Raw genomic sequence first — 14,235 nt, 5'->3', positions numbered from 1 at the left:
CTGGAGCCCTCGTCACTCCTTTCACCTGCCTCTTTGTATTAATTTGTGCCATCTAGAGGCTCCAGCCCAGACTGCAAGCCTGCCCCTACACCAAAGAGCTGACAACCTAACCAGACAAGAGGCAGGAGGGTTGTGACTGGCCAAAGGTCACACGTGAGATCAGCAGCAGAGCCAGGAATGGAAGCCAGCCACCTCCCGTGTTGTGTCAGCCTCTCTTGTCAGGTCTCTGCCTAGCCCTTCCACCCTGTGGGGGAGGTGCCATGTGTTGTTTAATTTGTACAGCACGTGGTCATGTGGCAATGTGCATTGCAGGGCCGGTCTGGAAAACAGCAATTCTGTCTGGCCAAAAAGTCAAGGTTTTGCAATTTATTTTTGTTCTGCTATGGAACAGAAATTAAACCTTTTGAAATTTTTCATGGAAAAAACACAAGAGAGTCAGACAATTACCTCAGAATAGCACATAGCCAGGGAGAGCCCCCCCAGAATTGCTGCATGGCCTGGGACACATTCCTGAGGCCATGTTAATTGAGCCCAGTGCATTTCCTCAAAACATTTGACAGAATGGCTGTTTCTAACAGAGAAAAGTTTTGTCAAAAACATGTTGCCCAGCCCTACTCCCAATAACCGGGAGGGCCACACTGTTTAACAGATACAGATGTGCCCTCTCACCCGCATCTTCTGGGGTGCTTGTGGAGTGACTGTCTCCACTGTGCAGTCCCCTCTGAGATTTCCATGGGGCAGTGCATTTCTGTCTATAATGCCCGTTTGGCCCTGCCCATGGTAATTATGATGAGCTCAGGTATATGCCACATCCCTGCTTCTCCCTGCAGGACAATGGGACCTTCACTTCAACTGCTTTTACTGCAGAAGCTTCCTGCTGCAATGTGATAGTCCACAAGCCCGAGTCAGTTGACCGGGGCTGTGCCGTGCATCTTTTATCACAGTGTAGATGTACCCTATGCTGATGCTCATACAGCCTCTGCTGCCCCTCCTAACCACTTGCCCCTTTGTACGTCTCCCTCCCCTGGTTCAGCCCTCTCACTTGCTACAAAGGTTGCTCCCTCAAACTTGTCTTTATCCATATGGGGATGAACAGGGACTCCTGGGATCTGAACCATCAGCTTGTTCTCCTTTCCCCGCACCTGCCCTGGAGGTGTTGTTAGCACTTGCTGTAATGTCAGGTTGAATGTGATATCTCACACTTGGTGTAAATGTTTGGCAGGGTCCGTGTTCTGACTCTGTTTTGTAAGAGCACTTCAGGAACATACACTCTCTGTAGCATGGGAATGTGAGCTGACAGAGGGAGCTCCCAAGGGGTTGGCAGAGAAGTCAGACTGTGCACAGTGGGAGAGGCAAGGAGTAGATGGGGATTTGGTTCACACTCCTAGCTGACGTAGCTAAACCAGCATCACTTTGCAGTGAGACTAAAGCCTGGTCTACAGTTAAATATTAGATTGACCCAGCCGCATTGCTCAGGGCTGTGAAATATTTCGTGCCTTGTGCAGTATAGATGCAGCATGATCAAGGGAAGAATTCTTTCATCACCCTAGGTACCGCCTCTCAGGGAGGTGCCGCTGCAGCAGCTCTAGTGTAGACAATGCAGTCCGAGAAGTCAAGAGGAGAGAGACAGCCAAGATGAGAAAGAGAAACAGACGCAGCTGGGGAGATCATTAGTGAACTTGGTGAGGGTGGCTTCAGAGGAGTGGAGGGAGCAGAGCTGGACTGGAGGGGCCAGGGAGTGCGCAGGAGGAGGGAAGGCAGCATGAGTAGCACTCTCAGACGGGCCTGCTCATTCCCTTGCTGGTACCCCTCTGCATACAGATGTTGTCAAAGATCCTGTTTGCCTGCAATAAGCAAATATCTCTGGACCCTTGGAACTGAATGCCACCTCATGGCTCCAATTCCTGCAGTATTCCTCTCCTCTCCCCAGTATGGTCTTACTACATGTGTAACTGAACACTACCTTGATGCCCTCACCACCTTTAGCCCTTTGCAGGAAGGCCCAGGAATTCAAATATGACCAGAAATTATCACACCTTTTTTCTCTATCTTTGGTAGTCCCAGAGAAGGATGAGCCATTACTATAGTTATTATTAACCCTGAAGTTTCTTATTCCTCATGTTAACAGGTACAGCTAGTCAGAAAATGGAATTTCCATCCCACAGGAAAGGCCAACATTCTGAAATTTGTTTTCATTCCAAATCAGAACAAAAAGTCACAACTTCAAAAATGTTCATGGAATGGAAATTCTGAAAAAATTTGATCTGCAAACTTCAAAATATTTTGTTTTGATCATGCTGAAGTATTATACCATAAAACATGAACTATAATATAATATAACAATCTAACCAGAGGGTATATTTACTCGTCATTCACAAGGTCTGACTGCAGCTTGTGGACACATAGGCAAGCTAGTTTTAATCTACCTAGCTTGGTTACTGGAGCAGTGACACATCAGTGCAGGCTGTACAAGCTGCCCTGACCCCTGAGTAATTACTCAGGCAATGAAATTAAATGATAAAGTAAACAAGAAACATTTTTACCTTATTAAACCAAAACATTTCAGCATTACTACAACACTTCATTTCAACACTTTTCCATCAAAAAAGTCATTGAAATCAACTTTTCCACAAAATGCTTTGATTTTGGCAAAATTGTGTTTTCTGATGCAAAACTATTCGAGCAAAAATGTCTCATCAGCTTTCCTCACAAGCCGTGTTATGACCAGACCCTACAGATCAGCCAAGGGGGCATGCGTCTGAGATCACAAATAGCCAAATTAGTGATGCACCAAAGGGGGAGAGGAATGGAAGAGCAGGCAGGCTCTGCTTTGGGTCATGCAAAGTGTCAGGATTCCCTCCCCACTCTGAACTCTGGGGTATAGATGTGGGGACCCACATGAAAGACCCCCTAAGCTTATTTCTACCAGATTAGGTTAAAACTTCCCCAAGGCACAAATCCTTTCCTTGTCCTTGGATGGTATTGCTGCCACCACCAAGTGATTTTGACAAAAATCCAGGAAAAAGGGCCACTAGGAGTCCCTGTTTCCCCAAAATATTTCCTCAAACCCCTTCACCCCCTTTCCTGGGGAGGCTTGAGAATAATATACTAACCAACTGGTTACAAAGTGAGCACAGACCAAACCCCTGGGTTTTTAAAACACTGAAAATCAATCAGGTTCTTAAAAGAAGAATTTTATTTTAAAAAAAAAGTAAAAGAATCACACCTGCAAAATCAGGATGGAAGGTAACTTTACAGGGTAAATAAAAAGATTTAATAACACAGAGGATTCCCCTCTAGGCTTAGCTTCAAAGTTACAAAAAACAGGAATAAAACTCCCTCTTAGCATAAGGAAAATTCACAAGCTAAAACAAAAGTTAATCTAACACATTTCTTTGCATTTACTTACAATTTCCATAATTTTAGATGTATCATTTCAGCTGGTGAGAGATGGTTTACCTGCTTGTTTTCTCTCTCTCTCTCTCTCCCCCGTCCCCCCACCCCCAGGTTTGAAAGTATCTTCTTTCCTTATTGGTCCTTTTGGTCAGGTGCCAACCAGGTTATTTGAGCTTCTTAACCCCTTACAGGTAAAGTGATTCTGACCTCTGGCCAGGAGGGATTTTATATTAGTGCATACATAAAGGTTGTTACCCTTCCCTTTATATTTATGACACAGAGGGACACTGTTTTTTTCCTCCCGTAGATTCCAAGGCCACAAAGGACCATTGATCATCTAGTTTGACCTCCTGTATGACACAGGCCAGAGAACATCCCCCAAATATTACCAGTGAAGGAAACTTCACCACGACCCTTGGTACATTGTTGCAATGGTATGTTACACTCACCGTTAAAAACGTATGCCTTATTCCAAGAGCGTGCTGCCTCACAGGTCCTTTTCAGATGCTGCTGCAGCAGTGCTTTTTCTTGCTGAGCAGCAAGCGAGATCTGACTCTTCATCCTGGCCTCCATTTTGAGAAAAAGGACCCAGAAATACAAGTTTTCCCTGGGAATTATGGAAGTTTGATCTCTTCTCCCAGAGTCCCCTTTGGGCTCCCAGAAGGCCTTTCCAAATATCCCATGAGCCATTTCTTTGAGGGGTTTGTCTGGGACCTGTGGACTAGCTATCCAGTGGGCAGTGTGACTGCACTGGTTTTATGCAGAGGTAGTGAGGCAAACCCACACCCAGACCAGCATGGACACACTGCGCTGCAAGTGCTCACCTTGTTCAGTTGCAGATTCAGGCTGTCAGCTTAAAGCATGAAATGTTCAGATGGAAAGCAAGGGAGTTCAGTCAGTGTTGTGTGGGGATTTACGCTCCACATTAAGTGAGCAATTCCACAGCACTCGCTGTGTAAGCAATAGGTATTAATTTCAAGAGTTACGCTTACATTAAGTAGGCCATTCCAAGTGCATACAGTGTGAACACAAGACTAGCAGGCGGTACAACACTATCAACACTGAGATGCAGGTAGTTGCATGATCTGTTGGGGAGTATAAATCGAAGATGAGCAGAATAATAGCACAGTGACTGTAAAGTGCCAATTGGAAATTTAATCAGCATATTTAAGGCCAAATTATACCTGCTTGACACTCAGTGCATTTGGCCCGGCTGGATTGTGTTTGGGCAGATTGGAGTTTGGGCAGATTCTTGGCAAATTATGTAACTTCACTCGATTTTGGCATATGATTGCACATTAAATCACATGTAATAATAATAATTAGGGAGCAGGTTATGTCCTTGTTCAGAGGCTCAGGATAATCTCTCCTAGTTTATTGTCCTTCACATGCTGCACATAGATGCTATTATTGCCTTGAACAACAAGAATGAACAAAAGTAGCTGTGACATTTGCGCTGGAGTAGCCCCACTTTCAGAGCACAAGTTAAAACAGACAGGTGGTCAAATGCTCCAGCCAGAACTGTCACCAACAGAGCTGAGCAAAGCACTGAGTCTCGGTTTGGTGACCAATCTGAACAATCTCAAATTTGGTTAGTTTTAAATTAAAATGGACTTTTTTTTCAATTTATTGACTAAACAAGCAAACAACATTTCTTTGGGCTGAATGAATCATTTTGAATCAATCATTTCAAAACAAAATGACATTTTGAAATGAAATGTTGATTCAAAACCAAATAAGTTCATTTTGAAAGTGTCAAAACAAAATCTTTCAACATCTTCCCATTCCCCCCAAAAAATCAGAGCCAAAACAGTTTGCTGAATTTTCCCCAAATTCATGAATAATTTCAGTGCCCCAAAAATGGATTTCTCAGCAAATTTACTATTTGCTGAAAATATTTTGACCAGTTACAGTTGCCAACACTGCCTATGTCTCTGTGGACAAAACCCCCTCCTAAACTCTTCAGATCCTTTTAACTGACTGGGCGCAACCAAGCCCCAGTAGCCAGCCCTAGCCAGGTATAGAGGAAAAGCACCTATCCTCAACCCATGTCATTGCTTCTGGTGTGGGTGTTCTGTTTCCTAAGTTCTCTTCCTAGTTCTGCCACACTTCCTGTTTGACTCTGAGGAAGTCTGTTCTGCTGCAAAAGGGACATTTACTGGGCCTTCCTCAAAGTGGGGAGTACAGGGCTCAACTAATCTATATTTGCCAAGTGCTTTGAGGGAAGCTTTCTAGAAGGACAAATTATTTCTCCTTAGAGAAGAATGGCAAGAGAGTGTTGATGGCCCAGGCACGGAATCTCCTCTGTCCCTAAGCTTTGTTCTGAGCTGCGGGTCTCCATCTCTGTCAGGAGAGAACATGCTGACTGATTCAAAGCTAAACTGTAACATCACCAGTGCTCCCTGTGTGCTTCCTCTGGCTGCTGTCTGCCTACAGCCCAGACAAAGGGACTAGTATCTGAGAACCAAGGAGTGACTGCGAGGAGAGCGACAGAGAGGGAAGAGAAAAGGTGCCGGAAAAAGGGCAGTGAGGGATTTACAGGGAAAGCCATGGAATGTAAATGAGCAAGCAGCCCCTGCACATATGCACTCAGAACGCCAGCTCGCCTGCCAGGAGCGGCATGGTAAATGCTAACTTGCTCCATTGGCAGGTGTGTGTTGTGCACACCCGTTTTCAGGGGGCTGGGCTCTGACATGGAACGGGCTCTCCACGGTGGCCTACAGACACCTCATCTTCCCATGTCTTTCTAGCATTGGCACAGCGTACTCAGGGAGAGTGCATGGGAGAAGGTTGGTGGGAGGGGACCTCGTTTATGTTCTAGCAAAAGCTTCAGCAGGGAAAGGGATCAGCAGAAAGCGAGAGGAGATTTTCACTGGAAAGATGCTGAGCATCAGTCAGAATGAGATTAGCTGTGAACCTGTGGGGTCTGATCCCATCGCAGCCAAGTCTGGAGATTCAGTGACCGTGGCCTTGATCGTTCATTCCATTTCGAGTGACATTGCCTCACTGGCCACTGTTGGTGCTTGTGAAACACTGGAGCTGTCAGATGCACAGAGTCACAATTTGCATTCATAATTCTGGCCCATATTTCCGTCAACATAGCTGCTTTCATTTGCATTCCCAATTTGCACCCTCTTACAACTTTGGCAAAAGCTAGTTGACTGAAATGGTTCCTGTTTGGTGGCTGAATGGAACTTTTTATTAACACACCACAAACAATTCATGATTAGCATTATTATTTATTTGTGTTCTGGTAGTGCCTACGAGCCCCAGCCGTGGACCAGGACCCATTGTGCTAGGTTCCATACAAACAAAGCACATGGAGAGGGTCCCTGCTCGGAAGAGTTTACAATCTAAGTATAAGAAGTATGCCAGCCAGACTTGACCCTGTGCTATGTATTGGACACTCTTATGATTTTGACACAGGGCTGGGACTGAGATGATCTGAATTCAATTCCTGGTCATGTCCCAGGAGCTTACTAGTATTTGGACAGTTCTGTATTGGTCATGGAGCAGGTCCTCAAGGAATCCATTTTGAAGCACTTGGAGGAGAGGAAGGTGATCAGGAACAGTCAACATGGATTCCCCAAGGGCAAGTCATGCCTGACCAACATGATTGCTTTCTATGATGAGATAACTGGCTCTGTGGACATAGGGAAAGCAGTGGACATGATATATCTTGACTTTAGCAAAGCTTTTGTTTCAGTCTCCCACAGTATTCTTGCCAACAAGTTAAAGAAGTATGGGCTAGAAAAATGGACTATAAGGTGGATAGAAAGCTGGCTAGATCATCGGGCTCAACAGGTAGTGATCAACGGCTCAATGTCTAGTTGGCAGCCGGTATCTAGTGGAGTACTCCAGGGGTTGGTCCTGGGGTCAGTTTTGTTCAACATCTTTATTAATGAGCTGGATGATGGGATGGATTGCACCCTCAGCAAGTTCGCAGATGACACTAAGCTGGGGGGAGAGGTAGATACGCTGGGGGGTAGGAATAGGGTCCAGAGTGACCTAAACAAATTGAAGGATTGAGCCAAAAGAAATCTGATGAGTTTCAACAAGGACAAGTGCAGAGTCCTGCACTTAGGATGGAAGAATCCCATGCATTGCTACAGGCAGGGGACCGACTGTCTAAGCAGCAGTTCTGCAGAAAAGGACCTGGGGATTACAGTGGAGGAGAAGCTGGATATGAGTCAGCAGTGTGCCCTGATTGCCAAGAAGGCTAGTGGCATATTTCAAGGAATCCCTGTTGAGGTTACAGGGACAAACCATCCCGATGAGTCGAAAGAAGAGTAAATATGGCAGGCGACCAGCTTGGCTTAATGGTGAAATCCTAGCGGATCTTAAACATAAAAAAGAGGCTTACAAGAAGTGGAAGGTTGGACATATGACCAGGGAAGAGTATAAAAATATTGCTCAGGCATGTAGGAATGATATCAGGAGGGCCAAATCGCACCTAGAGCTGCAGCTAGCCAGAGATGTCAAGAGTAACAAGAAGGGTTTCTTCAGGTATGTTGGCAACAAGAAGAAAGCCAAGGAAAGTGTGGGCCCCTTACTGAATGAGGGAGGCAACCTAGTGACAGAGGATGTGGAAAAAGCTAATGTACTCAATGCTTTTTTTGCCTCTGTTTTCACTAACAAGGTCAGCTCCCAGACTGCTGCGCTGGGCATCGCAAAATGGGGAAGAGATGGCCAGCCCTCTGTGGAGATAGAGGTGGTTAGGGACTATTTAGAAAAGCTGGACGTGCACAAGTCCATGGGGCCGGACGAGTTGCATCCGAGAGTGCTGAAGGAATTGGCGGCTGTGATTGCAGAGCCATTGGCCATTATCTTTGAAAACTCGTGGCGAACGGGGGAAGTCCCGGATGACTGGAAAAAGGCTAATGTAGTGCCAATCTTTAAAAAAGGGAAGAAGGAGGATCCTGGGAACTACAGGCCAGTCAGCCTCACCTCAGTCCCTGGAAAAATCATGGAGCAGGTCCTCAAAGAATCAATCCTGAAGCACTTGCATGAGAGGAAAGTGATCAGGAACAGCCAGCATGGATTCACCAAGGGAAGGTCATGCCTGACTAATCTAATCGCCTTTTATAATGAGATTACTGGTTCTGTGGATGAAGGGAAAGCAGTGGATGTATTGTTTCTTGACTTTAGCAAAGCTTTTGACACGGTCTCCCACAGTATTCTTGTCAGCAAGTTAAGGAAGTATGGGCTGGAAGAATGCACTATAAGGTGGGTAGAAAGCTGGCTAGATTGTCGGGCTCAACGGGTAGTTATCAATGGCTCCATGTCTAGTTGGCAGCCGGTATCAAGTGGAGTGCCCCAAGGGTCGGTCCTGGGGCCGGTTTTGTTCAATATCTTCATAAATGATCTGGAGGATGGTGTGGATTGCACTCTCAGCAAATTTGCAGATGATACTAAACTGGGAGGAGTGGTAGATACGCTGGAGGGGAGGGATAGGATACAGAAGGACCTAGACAAATTGGAGGATTGGGCCAAAAGAAATCTGATGAGGTTCAATAAGGATAAGTGCAGGGTCCTGCACTTAGGACGGAAGAACCCAATGCACAGCTACAGACTAGGGACCGAATGGCTAGGCAGCAGTTCTGCAGAAAAGGACCTAGGGGTGACAGTGGACGAGAAGCTGGATATGAGTCAGCAGTGTGCCCTTGTTGCCAAGAAGGCCAATGGCATTTTGGGATGTATAAGTAGGGGCATAGCGAGCAGATCGAGGGACGTGATCGTTCCCCTCTATTCGACATTGGTGAGGCCTCATCTGGAGTACTGTGTCCAGTTTTGGGCCCCACACTTCAAGAAGGATGTGGATAAATTGGAGAGAGTCCAGCGAAGGGCAACAAAAATGATTAGGGGTCTGGAACACATGACTTATGAGGAGAGGCTGAGGGAGCTGGGATTGTTTAGCCTGCAGAAGAGAAGAATGAGGGGGGATTTGATAGCTGCTTTCAACTACCTGAAAGGGGGTTCCAAAGAGGATGGCTCTAGACTGTTCTCAATGGTAGCAGATGACAGAACGAGGAGTAATGGTCTCAAGCTGCAGTGGGGGAGGTTTAGATTGGATATTAGGAAAAACTATTTCACTAAGAGGGTGGTGAAACACTGGAATGCGTTACCTAGGGAGGTGGTAGAATCTCCTTCCTTAGAGGTTTTTAAGGTCAGGCTTGACAAAGCCCTGGCTGGGATGATTTAACTGGGAATTGGTCCTGCTTCGAGCAGGGGGTTGGACTAGATGACCTTCTGGGGTCCCTTCCAACCCTTATATTCTATGATTCTATGATATTGGGCTCCATTAGTAGGAGTGTTGCCAGCAGATCGAGGGAAGTGGTTATTCCCCTCTATTCGGCACTGGTGAGGCCACATCTGGAGTATTGCGTCCAGTTTTGAGCCCCCCCACTACAGAAGGGATGTGGACAAATTGACGAGAGTCCAGAGGAGGGCAACGAAAATGATTAGGGGGCTGGGGCACATGACTTATGAGGAGAGGCTGAGGGAACTGGGCTTATTTAGTCTGCAGAAGAGAAGAGTGAGGGGGGATTTGATAGCAGCCTTCAACTACCTGAAGGGGGGTTCCAAAGAGGATGGAGCTTGGCTGTTCCCAGTGGTGACAGATGACAGAACAAGGAGCAATGGTCTCAAGTTGCAGTGGGGGAGGTCTAGGTTGGATATTAGGAAAAACTATTTCACTAGGAGTGTGGTGAGGCACTGGAATGGGTTACTTAAGGAGGTGGTGGAATCTCCATCCTTAGAGGTTTTGAAGGCCCAGCTTGACAAAGTCCTGGCTGGGATGATTTAGTTGGGGTTGGTCCTGCTTTGAGCAGGGGGTTGGACTAGGTGACCTCCTGAGGTCTCTTCCAACCCTAATCTTCTATGATTCTCAGTGGAAGCAATAACATTTGAGAGATAAGACTGTCACATTCTGAGCCTATGTGTTGCATTCTTTACTGAGCTGCAGCTCTCCAGGCAGTCAGCCCTGTGGCTATTATATGCCCAGCTGTCAGATATTAAGCAGGGTTCGGCTTGGTGAGTACTTCAATGGGAGTCTGCCAAGGTGCACATGGATACTGCGAGAAGCAGTGCTGGTGCTCCAGTCTGCCTTGTTCTGAACCAATGCATTTGTACTAAACTGTGGGGTGCTAAGGTGGTGGAGCAAACTCGGGTCTCACTGAGCCCAGTGTAAATCCAAGGCACTTCCATGGACTTTGAAGAGGACGCTATATTTGATAGCATTCATGAGGAAATTGTACTGCTTGTAATCAAGTGATTAAAGATAACCCTAATGCATGAGCACTAAGAGACAGCGATACAGTTTCATGTTCAGCCTAAATATTCACATTTCCTGACTTCTGACCATTTAATTTACCAGCTATCATGGTGCATTGGCAATGTTCAGTGACTTGGGTGCTTGTATTTTACGTTCCTGGATTATTTTCTCTTTTTCAAGAAAGAAAAAATGTTTAAGAAGTCCCAAAGTGATTGGCTGGGGTCCTGCCACAGGGTCCTCCTGCAGAGTGTACAGCATGGCAGGCCTGATCCCGACCCCACTGAAATTATGGGGGATTTCATTGGAGCAGCACTGGGCTCAGAAGCTATCCACTTCTGTGCTGAAAGCTGAAGACATTTGTCATCAGATGTTGGCTGTGCGTACATGTTCTTTCTGCATGCTGCACTGGTTCTGGCCAGATAGCCCATACAGCAGGCTCCAGTTGAACTGCCCAGTAACCACAGTTAGTAGCAAAGGCACCTGACCAGGTTTATTGTTGACAAAGCACGGTAATAGCACTCAGCAGACCATGTGGGGATACTAAGACATGTATGCTGTGACAATGGACCAGCTCAGTGAATGGCAGGACTGTCCACTGCCCCCTAGGCCAGCCGGAGGGTTAAGGTATCCCAACATTTATAGACTGAGACAAACAATCTGGGATAAACAGCTTATGTATCATCTTATAAAAAGAAAAGGAGTACTTGTGGCACCTTAGAGACTAACCAATTTATTTGAGCATAAGCTTTCATGAGCTACAGCTCACTTCATCGGACGCATACTGTGGAAAATACAGCAGATGTTCTTATACATACAAAGCATGAAAAAATGGGTGTTTACCACTACAAAAGGTTTTCTCTCCCCCCACCCCACTCTCCTGCTGGTAATAGCTTATCTAAAGTGATCACTCTCCTTACAATGTGTATGATAATCAAGGTGGGCCATTTCCAGCAAAAATCCAGGGTTTAACAAGAACGTCTGAGGAAGGGGAAAGGGGGGGGGGGAGGTGGTTAGAAAAAACAAGGGGAAATAGGTTACCTTGCATAATGACTTAGCCACTCCCAGTCTCTATTCAAGCCTAAGTTAATTGTATCCAATTTGCAAATGAATTCCAATTCAACAGTCTCTCGCTGGAGTCTGGTTTTGAAGTTTTTCTGTTGTAATATCGCAACTTTCATGTCTATAATCGCGTGACCAGAGAGATTGAAGTGTTCTCCGACTGGTATTTGAATGTTATAATTCTTGACATCTGATTTGTGTCCATTTATTCTTTTACATAGAGGCTGTCCAGTTTGACCAATGTACATGGCAGAGGGGCATTGCTGGCACATGATGGCATCTATCACATTGGTAGATGTGCAGGTGAACGAGCCTCTGATAGTGTGGCTGATGTTATTAGGCCCTGTGATGGTGTCCCCTGAATAGATATGTGGGCACAGTTGGCAACGGGCTTTGTTGCAAGGATAGGTTCCTGGGTTAGTGGTTCTGTTGTGTGGTATGTGGTTGCTGGTGAGTATTCGCTTCAGGTTGGGGGGCTGTCTGTAGGCAAGGACTGGCCTGTCTCCCAAGATTTGTGAGAGTGTTGGGTCATCCTTCAGGATAGGTTGTAGATCCTTGATGATGCATTGGAGGGGTTTTAGTTGGGGGCTGAAGGTGACGGCTAGTGGTGTTCTGTTATTTTCTTTGTTAGGCCTGTCCTGTAGTAGGTGACTTCTGGGAACTCTTCTGGTTCTATCAATCTGTTTCTTCACTTCTGCAGGTGGGTATTGTAGTTGTAAGAATGCTTGATAGAGATCTTGTAGGTGTTTATCTCTGTCTGAGGGGTTGGAGCAAATGCGGTTGTATCGCAGATCTTGGTTGTAGACAATGGATCGTGTGATGTGGTTGGGGTGAAAGCTGGAGGCATGTAGGTAGGAATAGCGGTCAGTGGGTTTCCGGTATAGGGTGGTGTTTATGTGACCATCATTTATTAGCACTGTAGTGTCCAGGAAGTGGATCTCTTGTGTGGACTGGACCAGGCTGAGGTTGATGGTGGGATGGAAATTGTTGAAATCATGGTGGAATTCCTCAAGGGCTTCTTTTCCATGGGTCCAGATGATAAAGATGTCATCAATATAGCATAAGTAGAGTAGGGGCATTAGGGGACGAGAGCTGAGGAAGCGTTGTTCTAAGTCAGCCATAAAAATGTTGGCATACTGTGGGGCCATGCGGGTACCCATAGCAGTGCCGCTGATTTGAAGGTATACATTGTCCCCAAATGTAAAATAGTTATGGGTAAGGACATAGTCACAAAGTTCAGCCACCAGGTTAGCCGTGACATTATTGGGGATAGTGTTCTTGATGGTTTGTAGTCCATCTTTGTGTGGAATGTTGGTGTAGAGGGCTTCTACATCCATAGTGGCCAGGATGGTGTTATCAGGAAGATCATAGAATCGTAGAATATCAGGGTTGGAAGGGACCTCAGGAGGTCATCTAGTCCAACCCCCTGCTCAAAATCAGGACCCATCCCCAATTAAATCATCCCAGCCAGAGCTTTGTCAAGCCTGACCTTAAAAACTTCTAAGGAAGGAGATTCCACCACCTCCCTAGGCAACACATTCCAGTGTTTCACCACCCTCCTAGTGAAAAAGTTTTTCCTAATATCCAACCTAAACCTCCCCCACTGCAACTTGAGACCATTACTCCTTGTCCTGTCCTCTTCCACCACTGAGAATAGTCTAGAACCATCCTCTCTGGAACCACCTCTCAGGTAGTTGAAAGCAGCTATCAAATCCCCCCTCATTCTTCTCTTCCGCAGGCTAAACAATCCCAGCTCCCTCAGCCTCTCCTCATAAGTCATGTGTTCCAGACCCCTAATCATTTTTGTTGCCCTTCGCTGGACTCTCTCCAATTTATCCACATCCTTCTTGTAGTGTGGGGCCCAAAACTGGACACAGTACTCCAGATGAGGCCTCACCAATGTCGAATAGAGGGGGACGATCACGTCCCTCGATCTGCTCGCTATGCCCCTACTTATACATCCCAAAATGCCATTGGCCTTCTTGGCAACAAGGGCACACTGCTGACTCATATCCAGCTTCTCGTCCACTGTCACCCCTAGGTCCTAAGATCACCGATGGATTGTAGTTTCCTCAGGAAGTCAGTGGTGTCTCGAAGGTAGCTGGGAGTGCTGGTAGCGTAGGGCCTGAGGAGGGAGTCTACATAGCCAGACAATCCTGCTGTCAGGGTGCCAATGCCTGAGATGATGGGGCGCCCAGGATTTCCAGGTTTATGGATCTTGGGTAGTAGATAGAATCCTTCTTTTTGTAGTGTTGGTAGGGAGGTCTCTGTGGATTAATCCTCCCTACCAACACTACAAAAAGAAGGATTCTAGATGGACTCCTCCTGAAGGTCGAGACAGCAGACTGGACTTCTACATAGAGTGCTTCTGCCAACGTGCATGGGCTGAAATTGTGGAAAAGCAGCATCACTTGCCCCACAACCTCAGCCGTGCAGAACACAATGCCATCCACAACCTCAGAAACAACTCTGACATCATAATCAAAAAGGCTGACAAAGGAGGTGCT

The 14,235-nt window shown here is 46.2% G+C and overlaps 1 protein-coding gene across 2 annotated transcripts in view; it reads left to right on the top strand.

Annotated features, from left to right (window-relative positions):
* TMEM121 (transmembrane protein 121) overlaps positions 1–14,235 on the top strand; it is a 186,925-nt gene that overhangs the window by 136,770 nt on the left and 35,920 nt on the right. The window contains exons 2-3 of one of the 2 annotated variants that reach the window (XM_075131438.1): positions 3,508–3,587; positions 3,704–3,830. The exons of the other annotated variant lie outside the window; for it this stretch is intronic. The gene's annotated coding sequence lies outside the window, so the exon portion shown is untranslated. The remainder of the gene's footprint in view (positions 1–3,507; positions 3,588–3,703; positions 3,831–14,235) is intronic. 2 annotated transcript variants of the gene reach the window in all.

This window comes from Caretta caretta, chromosome 8 (assembly GCF_965140235.1).
Source record: "Caretta caretta isolate rCarCar2 chromosome 8, rCarCar1.hap1, whole genome shotgun sequence".
NCBI lineage: Eukaryota > Metazoa > Chordata > Testudines > Cheloniidae > Caretta > Caretta caretta.
Note: the sequence above shows the minus strand (reverse complement) of the source record. Positions and strands in the feature narration are given on the sequence as shown.